Source organism: Anomaloglossus baeobatrachus, chromosome 3, assembly GCF_048569485.1.
Source record: "Anomaloglossus baeobatrachus isolate aAnoBae1 chromosome 3, aAnoBae1.hap1, whole genome shotgun sequence".
Lineage (NCBI taxonomy): Eukaryota > Metazoa > Chordata > Amphibia > Anura > Aromobatidae > Anomaloglossus > Anomaloglossus baeobatrachus.
In genome coordinates, this window is record NC_134355.1 from 339,384,766 (window position 1) to 339,397,043 (window position 12,278).

At 41.5% G+C, this 12,278-nt stretch overlaps 1 protein-coding gene across 1 annotated transcript in view; it reads right to left on the reverse strand.

Moving 5' to 3' along the window:
* GRIK2 (glutamate ionotropic receptor kainate type subunit 2) overlaps window positions 1–12,278 on the reverse strand; it is a 1,450,753-nt gene that overhangs the window by 1,404,624 nt on the left and 33,851 nt on the right. The gene's annotated exons all lie outside the window — the stretch shown is intronic.

Sequence of the window (12,278 nt, forward strand, 5' to 3'; positions counted from 1 at the left end):
TAGAACAGGCCCCAAAATCACTCGAGCCGCGAACTGGAGAACCACGAACCTAGAACCGCGCTCAACTCTAGTCAGGAGGTCAAAGTCATAGCATGGTGCCTCGGGACCACAGCAGCACAGAAAAAAGTATGATAACGCTAGAGGTTGAGAATATCACTAGGGGTACTCCAGCACTGAAAAAAAAAATGGATGCTGAATGGCGCGTAATGCTCTACTTCTCTCTTCAGAAGTCAGGAGTCATGCTTGGTCATTGAATCACTTTTACCCTGTTCTTCAGAAATGCAAAAGTGGACATAGATGTGTGTTTTGGATCATTGTCATGCTGAAAAAGTTCCATCTATCAAGAGCATGGAGTGATAGTAGCTTCTTCTTTTTCATTATAGAGCACTACAGCTGTGAATTCAAGATACCATTACTACATCTGTTAATTCAAGATACCATCAATGGTCCAGATTTGCGTATTTTGTAGTATGGTATAACTATAGCTCCTTGACACTAAAAGCACTCATGCAGCCCAACATAAGGAGATGGACATCACCATTTGTCACTGTAGTCACTATGCAATTTTCTATGTACTCTTTGCCTACAATGCTGTACAGTTTTGAAACTATCAATTATAAAAACATTTATCTTGTTTTCATCAGTCCAGAGTATAACGTCCCAGTAGTCTCCATATTTTTCAGCATGGGCCCTGGCAAATTGCATCATGACACTATTGCACATTGGTTTTAGGACAGGTTTCCATCATTAATGACACCCATGCATGACATACCTCTGTAGTGTATGCCATACTGTGTCACGGGAAACATTCAGGGGTACTTTGCACGTTGCGACATCGCTACTGCGATATCGGCGGGGTCAAATCGAAAGTGACGTACATCCGGCGCCAGTAACGACGTCGCAACGTGTAAAGCCTAGATGCGCCGATAAACGATCGCAAAGCGCCTTAAATCGGTGATCTGTGTAGCGTCGGACATTTTCATAATGTCGCACCAATAGGAGATGCGATGTTGTTCCTCGTTCCTGCGGCAGCAAACATCGCTGTGTGTGAAGCCGCAGGAGCGAGGAACATCTCCTTACCTGCCTCCACCGACTATGCGGAAGGAAGGAGGTGGGCGGGATGTTTATGTCCCGCTCATCTCCGTCCCTCCGCTTCTATTCGCCGCCTGCCACATCACAGGGCAGGTAAGTGCGTGTGAAGCTGCCTTAGCGATAATGTTCGCTACGGCAGCAATCCCAAGATATCGAATGTGCGACGGGTGCGGGTAATATCGCGCTCGGCATCGCAAACATCGGCTAGCAATGTCGCAGCATGCAATGTACCCCTCAGTCTGGCTTAGCTTTCTACTCCTTTAGCTAACTGCACTGAATGCCCTTGTCAATTTTCTTCAACCCTTCTTATCAGAATATACTCCTGTTTCTTTGGACAGCCTCTGTGAGATGGCTGCAATTCATCTTTGTTACAATTTGGCATTATTTTTGTTCCAATATTCTGACAGATAAGTAAAGCTTTGCTGATATTCTTGTAGTCTTCATCTTTCTTGTAAAGAAGTTTTTCTCCTTCCCATGTCTTGAGACATTTCTCTTCAATGTGGTGCCATTGCTGACAGCATGAAATGGGAAGGGGTTTTCTTTGATAAGTAATATCTTTTTATACTCAGCTGTTTACTGGACATCTGTTTAATTAAAAATTTGACTTACCTGTGGTTGAAATCTTAAAAATTAAAATTTTGTCATCTAAACTTAAGTTTTGCTCCTAAAATTTTCAGGGTGTACACATTTTTGCAACATGGTATTAAATGATTTTTTTTTTAGAAATATTACTTTCTGGGGTGGGGTGTGCAAAACAATAAGCCTTGTTTGCAATCAATGGTCCAGATTTGCGTATTTTGTAGTATGGTATCCAATAGAATATGCTGATTCTGAAAGGAAAGTTAATGTTTTCTGACAAACTTGTTGGGGTGTACTCATTTATGCTGAGCATTGCATAAATTATATGCATGTATATTTTACAGATGATCAAATCCATTAAAATTCCAATTTGTCAGGTTCACCAAATTGTTTCCAATATATTGATTAACAGAGAATAGATTCAATGAAAATCACAATACTGCAAAGCCTTCAATTGCCTGGAGAAGTCATTTGTAACATTGTCGTCTCTTATGCCTGGTTTACACACTTCAATAAATCTTTCAATCCGTCGTTGGGGTCAAGTTGTAAGTGACGCACATCCGGCATCGTTCGTGACGTATTTGCGTGTGACACCTACGTGCGATCAAGATTGAACGCAAATACGGTGATCGCATACACGTCATTTATTCCTCATACATTGGACGTTTTGTTGTATGAACCTAGGCAATTGTAACGTGTGACATGCCTCATACGATTTTGATGTCTGAGGCTATGTGCGCAGGTGTGCGCTCTGCACCGCAGCTTAAAAATTGTCCGCTTCAGAGCGCTGCTGCATGGAGGTGACCGGAGCTGCAGCAGACACAGCCGCTCCTGTCACCTCCACGCAGCAACTGAAGACAGCCGCGCGATCAGCTGAGCTGTCACTGAGGTTACCCGCTGTCACTGGATCCATGTGGCAGAACTTTGGTCAAAAACTCAGCTTTTCAAAGAAGCAACATGTCAATTGTTTTTGCCATTTGGGTTTTGCACTGCAAAGCTGAGTTTTTGACCAAAGTTCTGCCACAAAAATGCAGCATTTTGAACAACATAGTGTGAACAAGAAACCCAAATTCCCATAGACTTTGCTTGAATAGAAGAACACATCCATTTTGGCATTAAACAGCGCAGAAGAAAAAGCAGCAAAAAAGCAGGTAAAAAGCAGGTAAAAAGCAACGTGCGCACATACCCTTACTCCAGCAGGATGCATATAAGATCCCACTAGTGGAGGCATCACAGGTGCAGGAGGAGCAAATCACACACACACTTCCAAAAAATGGAGGGGGCGATTGCTGGATGATAAACCTGCACACTGATGGCTTGCATAGAGCGCTGTTCGCACATCCTGCTAGAGTATTAGTTTTTGGCCTGGGTGATAAACAGAAACACACAACCTAATAAGTGACACATCACTGGATCAGGGTCTCAGCTACTACACCATGCTGCTCTCAGAACATATAGAAAAATCAGGCTGACATATTCCCTTTAAATGGGCTGTTGGTTACTACCGTATTACTCTCTGTTTCCCTGGTGGGATCATTCTGAAATTACGAATGCTGTATTTAAGTTAAAGAGCTAGAAACAGGCTGAATACATTCTTAGGAGACCTCAAAGTGTCATGGGTTTTTGTCATTGTGATTGGATGCTTTGCAGTATTGTGCTTCATGGCAAATCATTTCTCTGTAAAGCAAATTTTTGGGAAAATGTGTCGATCCTGGCAAAATCGAATTTCAAAAGATTTTATCATCTTAAATCATTCTTAGCATTAAGTGAAGCTCAGTGTTGGGAGCGCGTGCTCACCACTCTTCAGTGTTTGATTGAGCATCAGGGTGTTTGGGTACTCATGGTGCTTGGCAAAGTAATGTGGGTGCTCAGACGCATCGCCCGTGAAACAATGACAACAAAGCACACAATTGCTTCATTGCATGAGGTGTGCACGTATCCTGGTGAGAGCCATTCGCAGTCTCTGAATGGCTGTCACTGAAGTTGGAACAACGTTTTCAGATGTTGGGATTCAAAAGAAAAAAAAACCTTTCCCTCCCTATGGAAATGCTCTGTTTATGGCTGGCTGTAGGTGAGCAGAGAACCGAACTGCCCAATCATTGACTTCCTGTTACGTCACCTCCGTAGTCTGCTCCAGAGACTTCTGCTCCGATCACCAGGCGATGCCGTGCTCCTGCCGTGGATGGTTCTGGTGATGGGAGAGGAGTCGATGCCAGCGGCACCGGTGGGCGCAGACTCCGATCATCCACTGGGCTGGGTTATCTTGGGATCTGCAGTACCGCTGGCTGACTGTGGGTGGTGTGTGTCTTCCAGCTGAAGTTGCCAGCGTTCAGCTATAGCCAATGGGAAGACACCACACCCTTCTTATTCCCCCTCCTGTCCTCCTGTCACATGACCACTGCTAGAGATAGTTCTGATTACCTGGCTCCTGGTCTGCCTATTCTGTTTTGTGATTCCTGTGTGTTGACTTCTGCGTGTTTTCTGACTACCCTTCTGCCTGCTGTTTTTGCACATCGCTGCCCGATCCGGATTTGACTTCTGCTGCGTTTTCTGATTACGTCCTTGTCTGCCGATTCTGTCCCTGTTCTGCTATTCTTGGTTTGACCCTGCCTGACGACTACTCTCATCGGACTGCAGCCTTCCACAGGTAGTGATCTCCAGGGCCCTGTGTAATTCCAAATCCCTGTATAGGGGTTAAAGGGTTTCAGGGTTCTGGGGGTCCTGCTTGGTGAGTGGCTTCCCTCTAGTCTATCCATTACATCCCCCCTGAGTCTGTTGATCCAGGCAGGCGTTACACTTCCATTATATTCATTACTCAAGTTAAGCAATTTCAGAGAATCTGACCTGCTCAACTCGAGTATTGAGCACTTGAGCATTTTAATGCTCGTCCATCACTAGTGAAGACATCTATCTATTTATAGGTCAGGGGCAGATTCTCTGATCTGAGAGAATCGGGCCGATGATTCCAATGTCACTCTAATCAAATTTTGATCAAAGTTTAATCTGATTGTCAGCACAGTGTGATCAGATTATCTCAGATTCCACTGGAAGAAGAACATGGAGAACATTTTATTTATCTTCTCTATTTTATGAGTCCACAGAAATCGGACTGAACTAAGATGTCATCCGAGTGCAGTTGGATGATTTCCATGGACTCATTGATTTGCATTGTCGAGTGCAATCTGAATGAGGGCTATGATTTTTTACTTACAACAGACACTGAAATAAAATCGCAAAAATCCCTACAAAAAAAGAGACAGTTTGCACTCTGAAATATTAATTCAGGAAAACCATGAATGTATGATTATAGATACGCATCATTGCTAAGGAAAATATAAGAAAAATGAGATATTTAGCATACAAAAACAGCCATTTTTATATCTGCCCAGTCGCCACGTCATATCTTGTAACTAGGTACCTACTCTGTATTGAAGCCTCTCTTTGGGTTTAAAAACTTCCTGTGTATGAGCAAGTAGGAACCTGCTATATAGGATAAAGTCATCTGTGGCAAGTGTGGGAGGGTTGCACGGTCAGAAGGTATGATAACCATTAATCTAGCCAGTCTTTTTGCCTAGATTAATGGGGGTCATACCTTCTGACCCCTCTCCCACTAGCCAAAGGTGACTTTATCCTATCTAGCAGGTTCCTATTTGCCCATACACAGGAGGTTTTTAAACCCAGAGAGAGGCTTCAATATAGAAAAGTGCACAGTTACAAGTTATGCCGTGATGTTGTGACTGGGCAGATATAAAAATGGCCATCTTTGTATGCTAAATATCTAATTTTTCTTAGCTTTTCATTAGCAGTAATGCATGTCTATAGTCCTACATTCATGGTTTTCATGCTTTAGCATTTCAGAGTGCAAACTGACTCTTTTTGTAATTTTATGTCATGTTCAGTTATGCAACTGTTCACATTGCAATTTTGTGAGTGCCGTCAGTCTTTTTGTCTAGATCAATGAAAAAAAATCTGACATGTGCGCAATTCCATAGTTGGAATTGTAGTAGTTTGGTTGTCCTTGACCCAAAAATACAGCCTCTAACCCTGCTCTTAAAGGGGTAGGCCAAAGTCAATTATATTTCATTCTATAACCCAATTAACAATTTAATGTTGTAATCTATTGTATTTTCTAACATGCTTGCATTAAAAAAAATCCCTATTGGTCAGTAACTACACTATCTAACTTTTTTGCTACTTTTTTCCTATATCCTGTGTGATGATTGTTTGAGAATCACATGTGCATTCTGGGATACTCAAATGAAATATCATAAGAGTGGGGGGAGAAGTTGCAGCCACTGTCACATTCCTTGCCCGCTGCCTAATGCTAAACATCATCAGTGATGCTTGTTTCAGGGGCTCTACTCAAACCTGCTCTGTTCCTGCCTTGTTGTCGTGGCGGCATCATGATCTGAGGACACTCCAGATCTTGCATTCTGTATTCTAACTTCTCTGATTTCTATGATCAAACACAGGGAGATTTAGGTTTTAACCCTCAGATTTGTAGATCATATGCAGGCTAACAACAAGAGTTAATATCTGGTGACCTGCTTGTTAATCATCTTTATTCACATGCTATGGAAGAGCCATAGATATTCACTCCTCTCCTATATATGCTGTCTGGACACTCCTATTTGTGCGAGCTATAGCTGGAGAGGTGCTTTGATCCAGACTTACTGGTGATTGTAGTGCTTTTTTGCTGTGAGTAGTTGTGATGCCAACCCTTGTTGTCCTTTTCTTGCTGTCTTACTTCTCTTGCTTTTCTCCTTAGCTCCTTAGTTTCTTACTGTTTGTTCCTGTCAGTTTGCAGTGTATCTGAGTGTATGTTTTTCTCTGTCTGTCTAAATTTGTTTTTCCATCAAACTCCTGCCCCTTCCTTCCCTGGGGGACAACAGATTAGTGTTAGTCTGGAGAATAGCCTGGCAAGGAAAACAGGCATCTCCACCATTAGAGTAACTACGAGCATAGGTATGGATTAGGGCTCCATAGTGTGGGGGACAGTATAGGAGTCCCCTATTCCTCACTATCTTGCATTCACATCGTGACATCTGTCCCTCCCTATACTGTACACAGGGCAATTTGTACAGTGACAGTATCTGCTATGTTGGCTCAGATTAGTAGTAATCAAATCAGAGTCATAATACCCAGCTGGCAGTGGACTAGCACTGCCACCACTAGGGACATCATTAATTTCCTGCATGCAGGGAATTTTGATACCACTTTTCTGCTCTGAGCCGGCAAAAGAGTGGCAGCTGTCACTATGCAGATCGCACAGTAAACAGCTCACAGGGAGGGACACAGTAGGGACAGAACAGCCCCTGAAATGAGTGTCACGGATGATGCCTTATTTCATGGAGGGGCAGAGACTATGACAGTGACCACAGCTTCTGCCCCTGCTCTGATGATGCTTTGAGTATCCCAGCATGCACTGGGATTCTCAAACAAAGTGTCATCAGACAGGAAATAAGAAAAAAATAGAATAACAATTAGAGAGTATAGTAGAGAATTTTTAATTAAATTATAGTAGATAACTTAGATTAAGGCACTAAATAGATAGGGGCTCAGAATGAAATTTAGTTTGACTTTGGACCACACCTTTAAAGTTAATATTCGTAACAAAAAAATATATCTAGCTACTCCAATTTATGCATAGCTCTTATACAAAACAAGTTGATTTATAAGTAAATGATAGTAAAATCTGCAGCATTAAAGAGTGTCCATTAAAGAAACAAACTTAAATTATTTTTTTGTAATATAATTTACATAATATATTTTCTTTTTATTCTTTTATTATACTTAAAGACTGCATATATTTTGTTTATCATTTTTTAGTATGTCAAGTTTCAGCACCATGGACAGTGCTATTGTTATACTATAATATCGTAATGTAAGGTGTCAAACTGCTGAATGAAAACACCCAAACTTCCCACATGTAATGACTACATATGCAGCCCCATATCTTGCCCTGTGCCTTGAGCAATCCAGTTCGAGCAAGAATCTAGTAATACAGGAGCTAAGACAACTGAAAAGGACACATTGCACCATATATTTACTGAAAAAAAGCCCAGCGAACACAACGCTGGAACTTATCTGAAATGAGCTGACGTGCACTGTGTTGATTTATTACACTACAGTATTAAAGGAGCTGCTTTGAGACTAGAAAACATATTTCCCTTTTGCATTGCTGAACTCTTATCTTAATATTGATATGCTATACTTTGTTGAAGACATCTTTTATTACTTTTGGATCTAAACTTGAAATATATTTGAGAATTATTGTAGTGTCTTGTTTGTATGGATAAGCCTTTTTATTTAAATATTTCTGCTTGAAGAAATCATGGGCTGGAAATCAAGACAATCTAGAATCCACCCATGTTTCTTAATAGCTTTCTTTTGTTGTAAAGAAAACATCTACATTTATGGAACAATATTTTTACAAACTAGGACATTCAGTTCGATGTGTAGTGATTCACAGTAGAATATACTAGGTTATTCTAAGCATAAGCTTTTGTATTTTTATGTAACTGAAAGTTTTTTATTTTTTACCTATTGTACCTGTGGTAAGTATTGATGAGCGAGCACTATTATGCACGGGTGCTCGATACTCGTAACAAGCAAATGGATGCTCGGATGGGCATGACTAAAGTACCCAAGAATCAATGGGAAACTCAGAATTTTTCTGGAAGATCTCAAGTTCCCCATTGACTTCCATTATACTTGGTACACAAGTGGAGCACGTCCGAGAGTCCAACTGCTCATTACGAGAACCAAGCTCAGAGCTCGCTCATAACTAGTGGTGAGTTGTGTTGCCACTTATACACAAAATCCATTTCTCCGAGGCTTCCACTACATGACCTCATTATGGCTCTATACAATCCCAAAGATGTTTGGAAACAACATATCAAGTTGTGTTTCTTGGATGTTACTGTACCCCTGAATACATCAGATTTCATCTGCTACTTGGTTACAGAGAATTAATTAATTGGCAAAATATCCTTGCAATACAGCCTAAAATGGACACAACAAATGGCAGAATAAGAAATTTCTACGACTTTATAGTTTGTACATAAGCTCTGCCTTGTTTATACTTTTGCTTTCAGTAGGATTTCTTCTATCATATCTAGGAGCAACCAAATGCAAAACATGGATATTCATAGCTAATTATTAATAGTATGCATGATCTGAAAAAATAATGTCATATGACTTTCACTTTTTTTTTACATTTTTGTTTATCGGTGACAGTTCGGCTCTCCAGTCACTTACAGCCACCTGTAAACAAAACATTTCAGTGGGCAGGAAGTGGGGATTTTTTTCCTTTTTGACACACTACATCCAAAACCGTTGTTTTAACCTCAGTGAGTGCCCTTCAGAGACTCTGAATGGCTCTCCCTGGTGTGCCAGCACACACCTTGCAGTGAAGAAACCCTGTACATTGTTGTCATTGTTTCACAGAAGACACATCCAAACACCCACAATACTCTGTCAAGCAGCCCAATGCACAATAGAGTACAGAACAGTGGTGAGCATGCTTGCTCAACCCTAATGTTGAACATAACAAGTGATAGGCGGACCCAGACTGGAAAAGTCTGGATCCATGCAGTTTCAAAAGTACCGGGGTACTGGGCTCGGGTCCGGAGTTCTCAGGGAAGTATGGTGAATTATCAAGATCCAGCAACTCAGAAAATAAAAAAAAATCAAAGAAAAATAAAGAAAATAAGAAAAAAGCAAGCTCATTATACTTACCAGTCTCCTGCTGTAACTGCTTCTGGTGCAGCTCATTATCGGGCCGTTCATTTTCGGTCAGCGATTTTTTGCCAAGAGATGCAGATTTGGTGCTGAAATTTGTATAGCATATTCCGGCATCAAATCTACACCTCCTGGCAAAAAAAAGTATCACTGCTGAATGCAGTATGATGTGGAAGTGATGACATTTTGTTTGTCAGGGGGTGAAGATTGGGTGCAGGAATATGGTGTAAAAAATGAATCATCAAATTTACATCTCTTGGCCAAAAAATGAAAAAAAATAAATAAAAAAATAATAATGGTTTTGAAGCTGTTTCAGTGTGTTTTTTTGCCAGGAGATGAATATTTGGTGCTGAAATCTGGTGCACACATTGCAGCACCAAATTTGAACCTCCTCGCAGAAAACCACACTGAAACGGCATAAAAAAATGTTTCTTTGCATTTGTGGGCATAGAGATGCAAATTTGGTGATGAAATTGTGACAACATATTCATGCAGCGCATCTACGCTTCCTGGCGAAAAAATGCATCAAAAAATGTGGTATGATGTGGTAGTGGGTGGAATGAGGTGTTGATTGGGTGCAGGAATATGGTGTAAGAATTTCAGCAAAAAATCTGCATCTTTTGGCAAAAAAGCGGTTTTCTGCCAGAAAATGCAGGTCTGTAAACTCAGTGACCTCACCTGAGAAGAGGTCACTGAGTTTACTGTGCTCCCCTTTAAGTGACTGACCAAGGGAACCTCCAGCTGTGACCGCAAACAACCTGAGTGATTTCATCGCTCATCGTGCGTCTCAGATATTCTCTGCCTGAAGCCACAGTCACTTCAGATGTAACAGAGGTGGAATCATTATGAGACCTTGTGTGGATTACGTCGGGCTTTGGAGGGTTAATAAAGGAATGAAAGAGGGTATTTTTTGTATTTAATTTCAAATAAAGATTTTTTTCTGTGTTTGTGTTTATTTATTTTCACTTACAAAGTAGTAATGGGAGGTCTCATAGTTGCTTTCCATCTGTAATCTAGGGTTTAGTGTCAGCTGTGGGCTGTCATTAACCCATTATTACCCCGATTGCCACCACACCAGGGCATTCGGAAAGACATGGTAAAGCTCTGGGAGTTTCACATCTAATGGATGTGACAATTCCGGGTGGCTGCAGGATGCTATTTTTAGGCTGGGGAGACTAATAGCCAAGTGCATCCACAGCCTGAGAATACCAGCTCCCAGCCCCCGGCTTTATCATGACTGAATATCAAAATTTGAAAGATTGCACCCCTTTTTTAAAATTATTTAAATATTTAAAAAAATAAAGTCATGTGTTTTCTCTTATTTTGATACACAACCAAGATAAAAGCCCGACTGGGGGTTACAGCCTATAGTCACATGCTTTATCTGTGCTGGGTGTTAAAATATGGGCGGACCCTGAGACAATTTATTCATTTATTTATATTTACACTAATCTAGACTTGCAAACATACTCTGTGATCGCAAGTAGTCAGACAGGCTGGGGGCGCATCCGCCTATAACCAATCACAGATGGTGGGACTGCCAGTGGGCAGGGAAAGCAGTGAATATGTATGAGGCTAATGAGTGGTTTCGGTAATAGAATAAGTGGACCAAGAAGCAGTTACAGCTGCACCATAGAACGGTAAGTATAACGCACTTGCTCCAATCCCACTATCCCTTTTACCACCATTTTTAGGCACCAGATTCTGGTCCCCATAGACTTATTTGGGGACCGGCATCTGGCCAAATATCTGGGATTAATTCCCGGTTGGAACATCTTTTTTATCCAGTTAGACTCACCCATCCCTGTTATCTGTGAGTTCTCCGATTACTAAAAATAATCAAAATCTGAGTTTTAATTCTTGCTCATAAAAACACAACTAGTGATGAGCAAACAGTTCTGTGCTCAGTACTTGTAACAAGCAGCTGGATGCTCAGATGGGCGCAACACATTTACAGAGTATAATAAAAGTGAATGGGGAACTTGAACATTTTTCAGGGAACTTTTCCAGAAAAATGTTTGAGCTCCCAACTAACTTACATTATACTCGGTAACTCAAGTTGCGCCCATCTGACCATCCAACTGTTCTTAATGATTACCTAGCACCCAAACATGGTAGTGTTCTCTCATCACTACATCTTAAAAAACACACAAAATCATAGAATATTGACATAAAAACAAATTGTTTAAATCACTTCAATATTCATTAACCACCCTCCTGACTAATTAACCCCTTAAAGATATAAATTTTTGCAAGTCATTGGCAGACTCTATGAAGAAGGCTCAGAAATTGAACCCATTATACTCTGAAGGGTACTTTACACGCTGCGACATCGCTACCAATATATCGTCGTGGTCACTTCATTAGTGATGCAGATCCAGCGCTGGTAGCGACATCGCAGCGTGTGACACCAAGGAGCGACGATCAATGAACGAAAAATCGTTCAAAAACGGTGATCGTTGACACGTCGCTCCTTTCCTTAATATCATTGCTGCCACAGGTATGATGTTGTTCATCGCTCCTGCGGCATCACAAATCGCTATGTGTGACCCCGCAGGAACGACGAACATCTCCTTACCTGCATCCACCGGCAATGAGGAAGGAAGCAGGTGGGCGGGATGTTACATCACACTCATCTCCGCCCCTCCGCTTCTATTAGCTGGCCGCTTAGTGACGCCGCAGTGACATCGCTATGACGCTGAACGCACCTCCTTCTTGAGGGAGGGATTGTTCGGCGGTCACAGCGATGTCGCTGACAAGGTATGTGCGTGTGACGCTGCCGTAGCGATAATGTTCGCTACGGCAGCGAGCACCAAATGTCACACGAACAGCGGGGGTGGGTGCTATCGCGCTCGACATCGCTA